General features: G+C 42.7%; 1 long non-coding RNA gene and 1 pseudogene across 1 annotated transcript; one reads left to right on the top strand and one right to left on the bottom strand.

Annotated features, from left to right (window-relative positions):
- The first annotated feature begins 7021 nt into the window (after positions 1-7021).
- On the top strand, positions 7022-8367 carry LOC133917473 (uncharacterized). Its single transcript, XR_009909677.1, has 2 exons — positions 7022-7518; positions 8176-8367. It is a non-coding gene; the product is annotated as an uncharacterized LOC133917473 (long non-coding RNA).
- A 385-nt stretch (positions 8368-8752) lies between these two features.
- LOC133917832 (L-type lectin-domain containing receptor kinase SIT2-like) lies at positions 8753-12311 on the bottom strand (annotated as a pseudogene).
- Between the last annotated feature and the right edge of the window lie 482 nt (positions 12312-12793).

The following is a 12793-nucleotide window of genomic DNA, read 5'->3' as shown; positions in this document are numbered from 1 at the left end:
ATTCCTTTTAACAATTCTATCTCTTGTGGGGGACCAACATAGAGAGCAACCACTTTACCACGGTGGTTTCTCTTGAGTATATATAAGGTATAGAATGAGCATTGAGGAGCATGAGCCTTTAGTTGCTTTGCTTGAACTGTGTGATCAACTTGCTTGCCTCCTTTGACAAACTTGAGACATTCCACTCCATTCAATATCACACAACCATTTGGTTTGCTCGTGTATTGGTCAAATCCAAGACCTCTCTTTAGCTTGTTATCCTTGGCTTGGATGGTCTTGTAGAGTGTATCTTTTGATTTATAGGTTTTGATGCATCCATATTTGACCAAGGTATTTAGCCTCTCATTCTCCTTTTGTAATGCTTGCAAGAATTTAACATTAGTTGTACAAGTATTTATATCAATATTGAAACAATGAGAGCATCTATTGCTAGTAGATGCACTAGATAGTAAGTTAGCTTCATTAGAGTTGGATGATCCTTTCTTAAGGTATCAATTTGCATTTCAAGGGTTTTATAATTTCTATCCAAGAAGGATAATATCTCTTGAAACAAAAAATTGTTACTCTTAAGGTCGGCTATTGAGGAATTGACCAAATCATAATCATTTGATAATTTCTCAACTTTCTCCTTCTCTTTAGCAAAGAGCTCCTCGAGTTCAAGGTTTCTCTCCTTTTCAAGGATGACCAAGTCCTCTTGTCTCTCGGGGGTCTCCTCATGACTATCTATTGTATCCATTAGCTCCTTTATTTTAGTCATGACATTTTTATTCAAACCTTTGAACAAGCTATCACAATCACTATCATATTCACTATCGCTATCTAGGAGCTTGGATTGAGATTTTATATTTTACCTTGCGGCTTTTGGCCATGAAGCACTTTGGGGAGTTGTCATCATCATCACTCATTAAGAGTGATTTTCTTGGTGTTGACTCGCAGATGGCAATGGTGGTGACCCCTTCATCATCGGAGTCGGAGTCGGAATTTGAATCCCACTCTTCTCCAATGTGTGCTTGACCCGAATACTTCTTCTTGTGTATCTTGTTTTTATCCTTCTTGTATGGCTTGATTTTATTGTCTTCCTTGTTCTTTCCTTTCTTCTTGTTCGGACAATTGGCTATGAAGTGACCAACTTCACCACATTCATAGCATGCCCATCTTGATGTTCTCTTCTTGGGAATGTCTCTCTTGTATTTGTAGTAGCCTCCCTTTCTCACGAATTTCTTGAATCTTTTCACAAAGAAGGCCATCTCTTCATCTTCGGAGCTTTCCTCTTCACTTGTACATGATTCTTGAGTTTGTTTGCTTTTACTTGCCTTGAATGCAACCTCCTTGTTCTTGGAGGTTGAGCTTTGTTTGGCATGAATCTTCACTTCATTTGCTTTTTCTTCCATGGGCTCATGAACAAGTATCTTTCCAAGCACATCGCTTGGTGTAAGCCTTTTGTAGTCTCATCTCTCTCGGAGGAGTGTCACCAAAGTGGGGTTTCTATGAGCAAATGCTCTAAGCAATCTCTTCACCACTTTGTGATCATCAATGTCCTCACTCTCGAGTCCTCTTAACTTATTCACAAGCACCATCATTCAATCATACATAGCTTGAGGAGTTTCATGATCTTCCATTACAAATCTTCCTAGCTTGCCCTCAAGTAGCTCTATCTTGGATTCTCTCACGCTTGTTGTCCCTTCATGAGCAACTTGGAGAGTGTCCCAAATTTTCTTAGCCTCCTCGAGTCCATCCATTTTATTGAATTCTTCCGGACTCAAGGCACTAAGCAATACACTTGTGGCTTGAGCATTGCAGTGCATATTTTGTTCTTCACTTGATGTGAGCTCTTGATCTTCATCCAGCAAGTCAAAGCCTGTGCAAACAATCTTCCAAATACTTGGATAAAGAGAGATTAAATGCATTTTCATTTTGTACCTCCAAGCGGCATAATGTGTACCATCAAAGAATGGTGCACGTCCGGAAGGCACGGAGATATAGTTACTCGAAGAATTTAAACGATCATAATTGAAAGGAACTTCACTTCTCCTTCCCTTACCATTACCATCATCATTCTTCGACGGATCATCTTTTAAGCCTCTCAGGCTTCCGGATGACGACATAGTGATTTCCTCCAACTGGTGAAGCCTTATAGGAGGTTAGGCTCTGATACCAATTGAATGTACTTAAAAGTGTCTAGAGGGGGGGTGAACAGGCTTTTCTGAAAATTAAAACTAAACAGCGGATTAAACAGATGCTGGATACTCCGGTTAAGGTCAGATACTCCGATCTGTCCGGAGTATCCGGTCTAGTCCGGAGTCTCCGGTCTATACAGGATTTCGAGAATAACTAAGAGTTAATGAGAACAACTAGAATCTAAAGGTGATACTAAATCTACTAGATAGCACAAACCTTAAACAACAATAAATACTAGCAAGATGATCACTAGGACTAATTGTATGAAAAATTCTCAAAACTACACAATTAAATAAATTACACAAATGAGGACACAAGGGATTATCCCGGAGTTCGGCGACCTCACAAAGAAGTTCCTACGTCTCCGTTGAGGAGTTCACAAAGAGCCGGGTCTTTTCCAACCCTATCCTCTTCTAGCGACCACAAAGGTCAAGCTAGAATGTCCTTACTCAATTTGATGTCGATTACAAACTTCCCGTGGCACTCCACAAAGATTGGGTGCTCTACGGGTGACGCCTTGCCATCTAAGAGCACAAGGCTCCAAGAGAAATGATCACAGCAAATGCTTGATAAAGAACTCAATGTTCAAGTGTCTTAACTTCACTCCAAACCCAATCTCACTAAATTTGCGCAAAACTAAGTACTAGAGATGTTTGGAGGGACTTTGAATGCTCTTGGAAGGATTTATGAGTGTAGAGCTCAGCAGCAACAGCAAGCCATTAATGCTATGGGGTGTGGAAGTATATATAGCTCACTCTCAAAAACTAGCCGTTACTGTTCTGACATACCTAACCCGGAGTATCCGGTGAACACCAGAGTATCCGGTCTAAAATCCAAAACGGCGTCAGAATGGTCACAGAACTGTGTCAGAACTAGACATTACGGTTCTGTTAAGTTGCCAGAGTCTCCGGTCCTGACAGGGCTACCACTCAGACAATGTCCGGAGACTTGCCGGACCCTCTGGCTTCTCCAGGTACTGGAGTATTCGGTGAACACTGGAGACTCCGGTCTTTTTTAATAAAATAATAAATACTAACCGAGCCACCCTTGCCGGAGTCTCCCTCGGAGACTCCGGTAAAAACATTTTCTCCTACCGGAGTATCCGGTGAACACCGGAGACTCCGGTCTTTTTCCAACAAAAATAAATGCTTAACTGAGTGACCTCTGGTGGAGTGTCCCTCGGAGACTCCGGCCTAAAACTCACCAACACCGGAGTATCTGGTGAATACCGGAGTATCCGGTGAACACCGGAGACTCCGGGCAAAAAGAAATTCAGAACCGAGCGCCTCCAGAGTTTGTCTCGGAGACTCCGGCCTAAATTCTGAGGACTGGAGTATCCGGTGAACACCGGAGACTCTAGACCCAGTGAACTTTTGTCTAACTTCCCGGTGTCTGTGGGTGAGTGTGTCTCTCAACTTATTCGTTCTAAAGGTTATCTTGAGCATTGAGACACTAAACAAGCAATCAAATGCAACCTTCTTAATAGAGCAGCTATCCTAGACTCAATTTCAAAGATAGAAAAATTAAATCCTATTGAGTACTCCTCATTGCTTCTCTTTTCTTTTCGAGGAGCGTCAACCATAAGTCTTCTCAATTTAGACTAAGACCTGTTCATGACTTAGATAAACATATTAGATCCTTAATCATTTTGTCATCAATAAGCCAAAACCTACTTAGGGGGCCTAGATGCACTTTCAAATCCGCCTTGAAGTGAGTGGCATCACCACACTCAAAACAAGCACAAAAGTCCCCTCTCCTCTGGTCTATTATATTGTTGTAGGAGAGAGTGAACTTTTTTATAATGAGCACAAGGTCCTCATTATCTAGTGTGTCCACCTGCTCCTCTGTGATAGAAACCAAGAAAGACAAAGTAAATCCACTGAGTGAAGTGTTAGCACAAAAAAAGCTAGCTCCAGCTTGATTGCCACCATTATATCCGGAAATCAACGCCATGTTCTAAGACGGGGTTTCCGAGACCTATCTGAGCTACCTTGGCTATCTTGGATGACTTATGCTTGCTGAAGAGTTCATCACAAGTCAATATGTCATAACTTAATGACTATTCAATGCTCGAGATCTTCACTTCCCATATGCTATGATCAAAAGCATAGAAAAGCTTGATCGCACTCTCATGATTAGAGTAGGAAAAAACATCAGTGGATCTAAGGTTGATAACAATTCCATCAAATGTAGCAAACATAGCATCCAAAGATTCACCGAGTCCTTGCGCAAACATTTGATATCCTTGGTTGTATCTGCTTTGACGTCTAGCCTTAATCTGATTAGTACCTTCATGAAAGACACTCAGAGTAGACCAGATCTTTCAGGCAATACAGAGGTGCTGGGCGCTGTCAAACTTATTCTGACTCAGGCTTGTGATCAAAATATTTCTGGACTTGTTGTTATCCTTATACTGTTCGATTTGAACCTGAGTCATACAAGCAGCAAGGATCTCATAGTTGCATTTCTCAAATTGTACTTCCTTGGTTTTAGAGATAAGCCTCCATGCGTACCTTCCAGTAAGAAAAATCTCGACCGTCAAATAGTGGAATCTTCCCACTTCTCTCCACTGTCGCCTACTGATCACACAGCCAGTTAAGGTTAACAAGTGATCAAACTGGCTCTGATACCAATTATAGGACCAAGATTGACGACTAGAGGGGGTGAGTAGACGCCTCACCAAATTTTTTCAAATTGGATGGCCTTCTCTTTTGTTTCAACCGACGCACCTAAAAAATTTAAGTGGAAGCAAATAGAGAAAAACAAATAAAAGAATTGATAACATGTGACTCCATAGATGAGATATGAATATAAGATTCTATTTAAGGTCATTCCATGACCCTAGTCACAAAAAGCTCGCAATTTTGAAAGAAACTCAAAAAGATGGTCACCGAGTGAAGAAACTCTCCAAATTAATGACTTAAAGATAAGGGGATTTAAGACTCAAAATTGTAGTATTGTACGTGCATTTTATGCCCCTAGCAACAAAGAGGTCAACTTCACAAGGCTGGAAAAACTGCAACTCAAAAAGAAAAATGAAAATCACAATCGAAAATGAAAAACTTGCAAGAGAAGCAAGGAAACCAAAAGAAGGAGACTAGAAGGATATGAACAGAAGCTCATGCGAGAAAATCAACTTCATTAAGCTCATAAGTCAACCCTATTTTAAACAGATTACAAAGTATTTTCCCTCACAAAAGCTCTAACCTATTACAAAGGATAAGCATATCCCCTCTTCTCCTCCAAAACCTATCACTAAGCTCTCAAATGGCTCGCTCAAGACTCTCATACAACTCTCCCCCTCTATTTATAGGCCCAGGGAGATGTCTTAGCCCTTAAATTTTCTTGTTCTCAAAATACCCATCGCTTACAATGACCTCCTACCTACCACCGGGGTATTTTGGACTATTTTCCACTCCGTCCATCGAATGGCCATGACACCTTCATGACTTAGCTTCGCATCGACTCTTTCTTCGTGATGACGCCACGTGCACTCCATCCCTCCACGGTTTTGAGGCCAAACCGCGAAGCCGCCTCATACGATTCTCAAAGCGTGACTCATTGCTGCTTGCTTTGACCCCAAACAAGCATTTTGATGTCAACATGTGTACTCTGTCTTACGATCTTGACTGCCAACAAGTCTCTCCCGCTCCCGATCCCTTGGGCTATCTTGTCACTTGCACCGGCATCCCCTTCATTTGACTTCATCACAAAATTGTTTTTATCCTTCCTTTCATACTTTGCTTGACCTCCATGTACACATCTAGGATCACATTTGACTCCGTCCAGCCTCCTTGATCATCTGGCACCAAACTCTCCGCTTGGTCCTGATCATCCTGTCGTCGACTGTCAAGTTGCATCCAACACCTGCACAACATTAGACAAGCAAACATGTTTCTCCAAACCTCCAAAAATATCTCCAATTAGCCCAACATCAAAATCCCTATCGAATAACCAAATCCATGAAAAATTCTAAAAACTGGATGTTCCAGTGTGTACCCGTCTCTAAACACTGGATCATCCGGTGTGTGCACTAATTTCTTTGCTAAAAACCTTCTAGAAAACCCCTCTAGTGAAACCTCCGGTGTGTACCAAGCCTATCACTGGATAATCCAGTGAGTACATTGGCACCAGACTGCATTTTGCTCTGATAAATGGTTTGATGTACCCTCCAATGTTCACTCTGCTCATCGTCAGACTATATGGTGTGCATCTTCTCTTTGACACCAAAAACAGACTTCTCTGGAAGACTGTCTGGTGTGTACTGAGCTCCATCGCCAGACCATCCGGTGGGTCGAACTCCACCTAGCATAAAAAACATATCTTTCTGGAAAATGCTCAGGTGTTCACATCCCCTAAACACCGGACCATCTGGTGCACAGTCCAAGTTTTGCCTATGTATAGAAAAAGCTCTGATGTGCACTGCCTCTGATGACCAGACCATCTGATGTATATACTTTTCTACACATCGAACCATCCAGTGAGTACAATTTCTCTATACTTAGAGACAAAAATATAAACTCCATTTCCTTTTCACCTTTTGTCAAACATGATTATATTTGTAGCATAGAAACATACTCATGCAACCTAAAACTTATCAAACCAAAACTACAATCTTATGAATAACTCATCATAAATAATTCAATCACTCATCATAAATAAATTAAGAAATATTTCCACTTGATTTCTCAGATCTGTATCTAGCCATCTGGTCTCCATCTCTCTTCACTTTGCCGTGTCGCTGCCTGTCTTTAGACAATCGGCTAAGATATTGTAATACCCCAAAAATCATATAAATAAGTGTTGATCGAACATTTTAAAGAAGATGCAAAAGGTTGACCTTTTGACCCGTCACTCGGATGGACGATCGGAGACCACGGATGCGTAGGGCTCGTCGAAACGATTCCGTTTGACTACTCACATGTTATCTTCGGACTTCGGAACATGAAGCTGCGAATTGGACGCTTGAGATTCAAAGAGAAAAAAAAAAACAGAGACCATCCTTTTCTTCTTAACCCTAGAGTTCTGCTCTCTCCCTCCCCACAGCAGCAGCCACACCACCTTTTTCTATACTGCATGTAGAAGGAAGAAAGAGAAGGGAAAAGAAGAAAGAAGGGGGAGGAGATCAGCAGGAGGAAGAAGGGGGCCGGTGCCCCTCTCACCCAGCAGCAAGGGAGGAGGAGAAAGGGAGAAGGGAAGAAGAAGGGAAGGAGAAGGAGGAGAAGAAAGAGGAAAATCCTGAGCTCTTGTCAAGTTGCTCGTGGTTGCCCTAGGTGGTGGTGCTCCTGATCGTGTTTGAAGGTTGTCGGTTGTATCAAAAAAAGGCAAGTAAACGTAGAGGTTGCTTTGCTTCTAGCTTTAACTTGCTATTCATTCTACCTCCACCTAAATTATATGTTCAGAACCATGATCCATTTAATATGAACTGATTAATTGATGTTTTGATGAGGTGAGGCACGATTACTTGTTTATATGTGGTTATGTTGCCTTATGCTCTCATATCCATGAAGATTGTTATTATTGTGGTGTATGTGGTTGATGAAGGCTATGAGGTGATGTGGTATTTACAGTTTCATATGCATTCATTTGCATTGCACCTCATATGAAGTAATATGTCGCCGTTTGCTGGCCGTGACTTGTACCGGTACGCACCGTACGTTACCCGAGGAGGGGTACGGTGCAGCTTTACACCTTGTTGGGTGTAAAGGCAGTGGACATGCATTTGCATTGCATTTGCATTTTGCAATACTTAATTGAATTATTTCCTATTATTGAAGTGGATGTTGAGAAGCGAATGCCTCTCCAGAAGATATAAGGATGTGGTTTAATCTTTTTAGATGAGGTTTATGATAATCTTGGATGTCTAACTTGGTTTGTTTTTATGCTATTGTTACTCTCTTTTAAATCAATGTCTAATGAACTTGTAGTTTAAATAGCTTGTTAAAGCAGTTTGCTTGCTGAGATTTTATATCTCACTCCTCTTAATAACCTTTCCAGGTGCTTGATGCTTGCTTGCTTGGACGGGATGGGAGTAGCAGCACTTCTACATGTTATAATCACACATATTAATGCAGTAGTGGTGTTGTAATAATAATGCAAGTGTTGGAGTTGTTTAGCTCTTAGTGTTGCTTAGCGTTGGTAAACTTGTTTTAGTTTGTTTTGTTGGAGGTCAAAAATTTAATGCCTTAATGCATTCTTTTTGCTAGGATACTTATGTGTTAGTGTGCGGTTTTATTTATGCACCCTATATCTTTGTTGTTGCTTCCGCTTTATCTTGTTTTAGAGGAGGTGCTGCCGAAATTTTATAATTTTGGCAAGTCAAGTGGAGTAGTTTGTAGTCACATTCCAGGCTTTCGCGGTGTCTAGGGTGTTACAGATATAGCAAGTATAAATTACATATAAATCATAAAAATGCACCACATATATATGTATAGTAGAAATACACTTGTCAAAGAGAAGGGAAAGAAAACACAAGCAAAGTGACTTGAACTCTGTATTTATTTCCGTACATCCATGCTGTTTAATGAATTGAACAAGAACAAATTCTAAGAAAATACTGGTCTCATGTGACGCACTACATCATTATTTTCATCTCCCTCCTGTGAGAGATGAACTGTCCATGAAAAATGGGTAGTGGAACCCTTGGTTTTGCAACAATGCCAACATGCTCAAGCCAGGCCAGGTGCGTTGGCATCAACTCTGGAAGTGGCGTATCCCCGGCGAGGTAGTGCACGACCTGTCTCATGCTCGGCCTTGCATGGCCAATGGATGTGAGCACTACAACAATCCTATCCTCAGCGTCAAACTAAACTCATCAACATCATAATCTCCTTGGATCCTGGTGTCCACTACCTCAATGAGCGAGTCGCGCCAATGCTCGAACACCCAGTCGATTAGCATGAGTTTACTGCCATCCATGGTCTGCTCCATGGGTCTCCGCCAGCATATGACCGCAAGAAGGAATGCGTCGAGGGCAAAGACATCGTTAGAGGGTATGCCTTGCCGTATAGTGCTAGCTCGGGTGCTATCTAGCCGAAGGTGCCATCTACAACTGTGGTTTGCAGCTCGGCGCCATGTTTATACAGTCGTACAGGCACAAAGTCACCTAACTGGGCATTCATCTTGTTGTCGAGGAGAATGTTGCTTGCCTTGACATCTCGGTGAATGACAACTTGCTCCCACCCCTCGTGAAGGTAGAGTAAGCCAAATGCGATACCTTTGATGATCTGAAACCTCTGAGCCCAATTTAGTGTAGTCTCGTCGCCAGGGCCGTATAGATACTTGTCAAGACTATCATTTGGCATATAGTCATAGACCAAAAGAAGTTCGTCTTTGAGTCGACAGTACCCAAGCAACCGAACGAGGTTGCGTTGCCGGAGACGGCCAATGCTAGCGACCTCGGCAAAAAACTCCTTCATCCCCTGCCTCGATTCATGTGACACCGTCTTCACTGCAACCTCCATGCCAGAGGTCGGGAGCACCCCCTGTACACCCTTCCAAACCCTCCTATCCCGAGCAAGTTCTTGTTATTGAATCCATCGGTGGCATGAAACAAATCCTTGTACGAGAGTCGGTGCACCCCGAACTCGACCTCCCAATCTTCTCGCAACTCGACATACCTGTACCGCCCCCGCATATGTAGAAGAACCCAAGAAACCATGGTGAGAGTGATCACGACGAAGACAATCGGTAGAGTTATCACCATAGTCTTGGACCGGGACTTGGAGCTTCTGGAAGGTAGCTTGGGCAGTTTGACCATGTCGATGGCCAAAGCCGGCCCGCACACACCAAAGCTCCAGCCAAGCACGTACTGGCGCGTGCTTGCGTGCCCATCGATGATGAGAAGCCGGCGTATGCTTCGTCTGTGACCACCGTCGAGAGGTCGAGCCTGGCCAAGACCAGGGGCTTCATCGACTTCTTTGTTCCGATCGGAGCCAACGTCACGTCGATCCGCATGGCATCACCGTCGTAGTCCATCCACGCCTGCATAGCCTCGCCGCTGACCAGGGTCAAGTTCCTGAACTCACCGATCCGATCGTCGTAGACTTGTAGTATCCAGCGCTGGTGGCGTTGATGGAGGCGAGGTTGTTCACTGTTGACGTCGACGCCAACGTGATTGTTGTCTATGTGCCTGGAACTCGTGGCTCTGGATGGTGTCGAGCTTCATGGCGAAGATGTGGCTGCCAGCGCACCCGTCGTTGGTGATCTTGTTGAGGAAGCCCATGTACATGCTAGCTACCCCTGAGGAGAGGTTCTTGGTCGGGGCGATGATGAGTCGATGCCGTGGCCACCCATGCCGGGTGTGGTTGGGACGATGCCGAACACGAAGGAGGCTGAGAAGGACCTGATTGCTATGATCTTCTTCCTGCTACCGTCTGGCAACTCATGGAGGCGCAGCGGCATCGGGTGGAATGCGTGGCCTTTGTGCATCTCTGGGCCGTTGGTCAGCTCCAGGAGGCCCTCAGGGTGACTGTGGTTGTGCCGTCAAGGGTGAGGTTGGCACCTGAGAAGCCGGAATAGACAAATTTATCATCGCTGCTAACGCCGGTGACGGAGACAGCAAGGTGGAGGCCATAGAAGAAGAAGAGAGGTAGCCAAAGCCCACAAGGACACGCACATGGCGCCAAGCATGTCTGAGTCTGAGTGTGATCAGAATTCAGAGATTACTTGATATAGATACGAATTCAAAGATGTTGGTGTATCAATGGCGAATTGTAGATAAGGATGGTCTAACTTAACATAATTTAATATACTAATATAATTAAGTATGAAACTTATCTTAAAAAGCTTACACACCTATATGAGTCTTAGCCTGACCCAAATTCTTAGGGTAGTCCATAGCCCACTGTGCCACCTGCTAAATCTACCACTGTGGTGTATATCAAACTATCAGCTAGGTTGCAGTCTTGCTCAGTCAGTAGTTGCCTTGTTGAGTTATCTTCAGAGATGAATAATTATTTCTTGGTGTGATTTAATGAGTGATGCAAACAGGGAATAGACAATGGGAACAGTCGGTCATGTGTGTCCATAGATCTTGGACCTTACATCAGATTGTAGGATAGACTAGCCGACTTTGAGTGTTGATGTAGAAACTTGTGGAGAAATGGAGCCAAATTAAATGGTTTGATTGATCGAGACCTCACAGTGAATTCGGTGTATTTTTAGATGTCCTTCAGTCTAAGTTTATAGAAGAAAGTCAAGAAATTCGTGCGCTGTGTGTTTACAAACTAATTAAGGCGCAAATATCGATAAGAAAAGAAAAATATATAGCAATTTCAACCACCGCTTGAGGTGGGAACAGATAGATATGTGAAATGATGACATAGTCTACAGTTTGTAACACCTTTACTAATTAATTTTATAACAGAATGTCTCAAACTAATATAGAAATGGTTATCAGTATCGGCTCAAAACATCATCAGTGGCGGTTTTTGAACTAACACTGATTACTTGATACTGATAGTCACGGTTAACTGGCACTGATAATGAGGGTGTCTAAGCATTTTGTCTTTCTTGTATCCTTCAGCATGCTATCGCATCAACTCAGCATTCATTTTGTTAGCAAATAATTGCTTCAAATGGGAGATTATAGGGAAATACTAAACCATCTTAGCGATAGGTCTTTTATCCTTACTCTTCTCCCCTACATCATCGCTATCGATATCATCAATGTTGCACTTGTACCGTGATGCATCACAAACATGACACACTTTCAAGTCTGTATCCCCATTGTGATACAGCATGCAGTCGTTTCGACGTGCATGTATTTTCTCTACTTCCAACCCCAAAGGGCAAACAATCTATTTGGTGTAGTACGTGTTTTTAGGCAACTCATTGCTCTTTGAAAGCAAGTCCCTCAAGAATTATAACAACTTGTTGAAGCCCTTATAAGACCAACTATTGCTAGACTTTATTTGCAGCAATGTCAGCACAACATGTAACTTGTTGTGTTCTTCCTTACAGCTCGGGAACATCGGTGTTTTATAGTCCTCTATCATACGCTGGAATTTTTCATGTTGCCTATCATTGCTGAAGTATCCCTCTGCATTGCACAATATTTCGTCTAGGTCATCATCATCATTGCCGACAAAAGCATCTTTGAACATCGACATATCAATGTCTTCATCAGCCATCATATCGTTGCTTCTGTCTTCTTTGACTATGAGATGCTTTTCATGCACAACCTCCTCATGTTCACCCTGCTCGGTCCAGCAGATATAGCCAGGCTTAAAACCCCTGCAAAACAAGTGTGTACGGATCTGCTCTATGCCTGAGAACTGCTTCTTATTCTTACAATCAACGCATTGACAGCATATATAATGATCATCACATTTGTTTTTTGGCTTCCAGTACGTTGCTCCAGCCCTAAAAAAGCCTCCACACCATGAAAGAACTCTGAGCCATGATGGTCAGCCTAGTACATCCATGTACAGTCCATCTGCAAATTTATGATTACTATTTTTAGCAATCATTAAAAAACCATTGAACTGATAACCATGTAGTATTTCAAAATGCACAACTAATTTATTGAATTACCTCGCATCTTGATTGCTCCATGTTAGATGGTCCATCACCTTCTAGCACTTGGCTCGGGTCGGAGGACCCACCTTCTAAA

The sequence above is a fragment of the Phragmites australis genome, chromosome 5 (genome assembly GCF_958298935.1).
Source record: "Phragmites australis chromosome 5, lpPhrAust1.1, whole genome shotgun sequence".
NCBI lineage: Eukaryota > Viridiplantae > Streptophyta > Magnoliopsida > Poales > Poaceae > Phragmites > Phragmites australis.
Note: the sequence above shows the minus strand (reverse complement) of the source record. Positions and strands in the feature narration are given on the sequence as shown.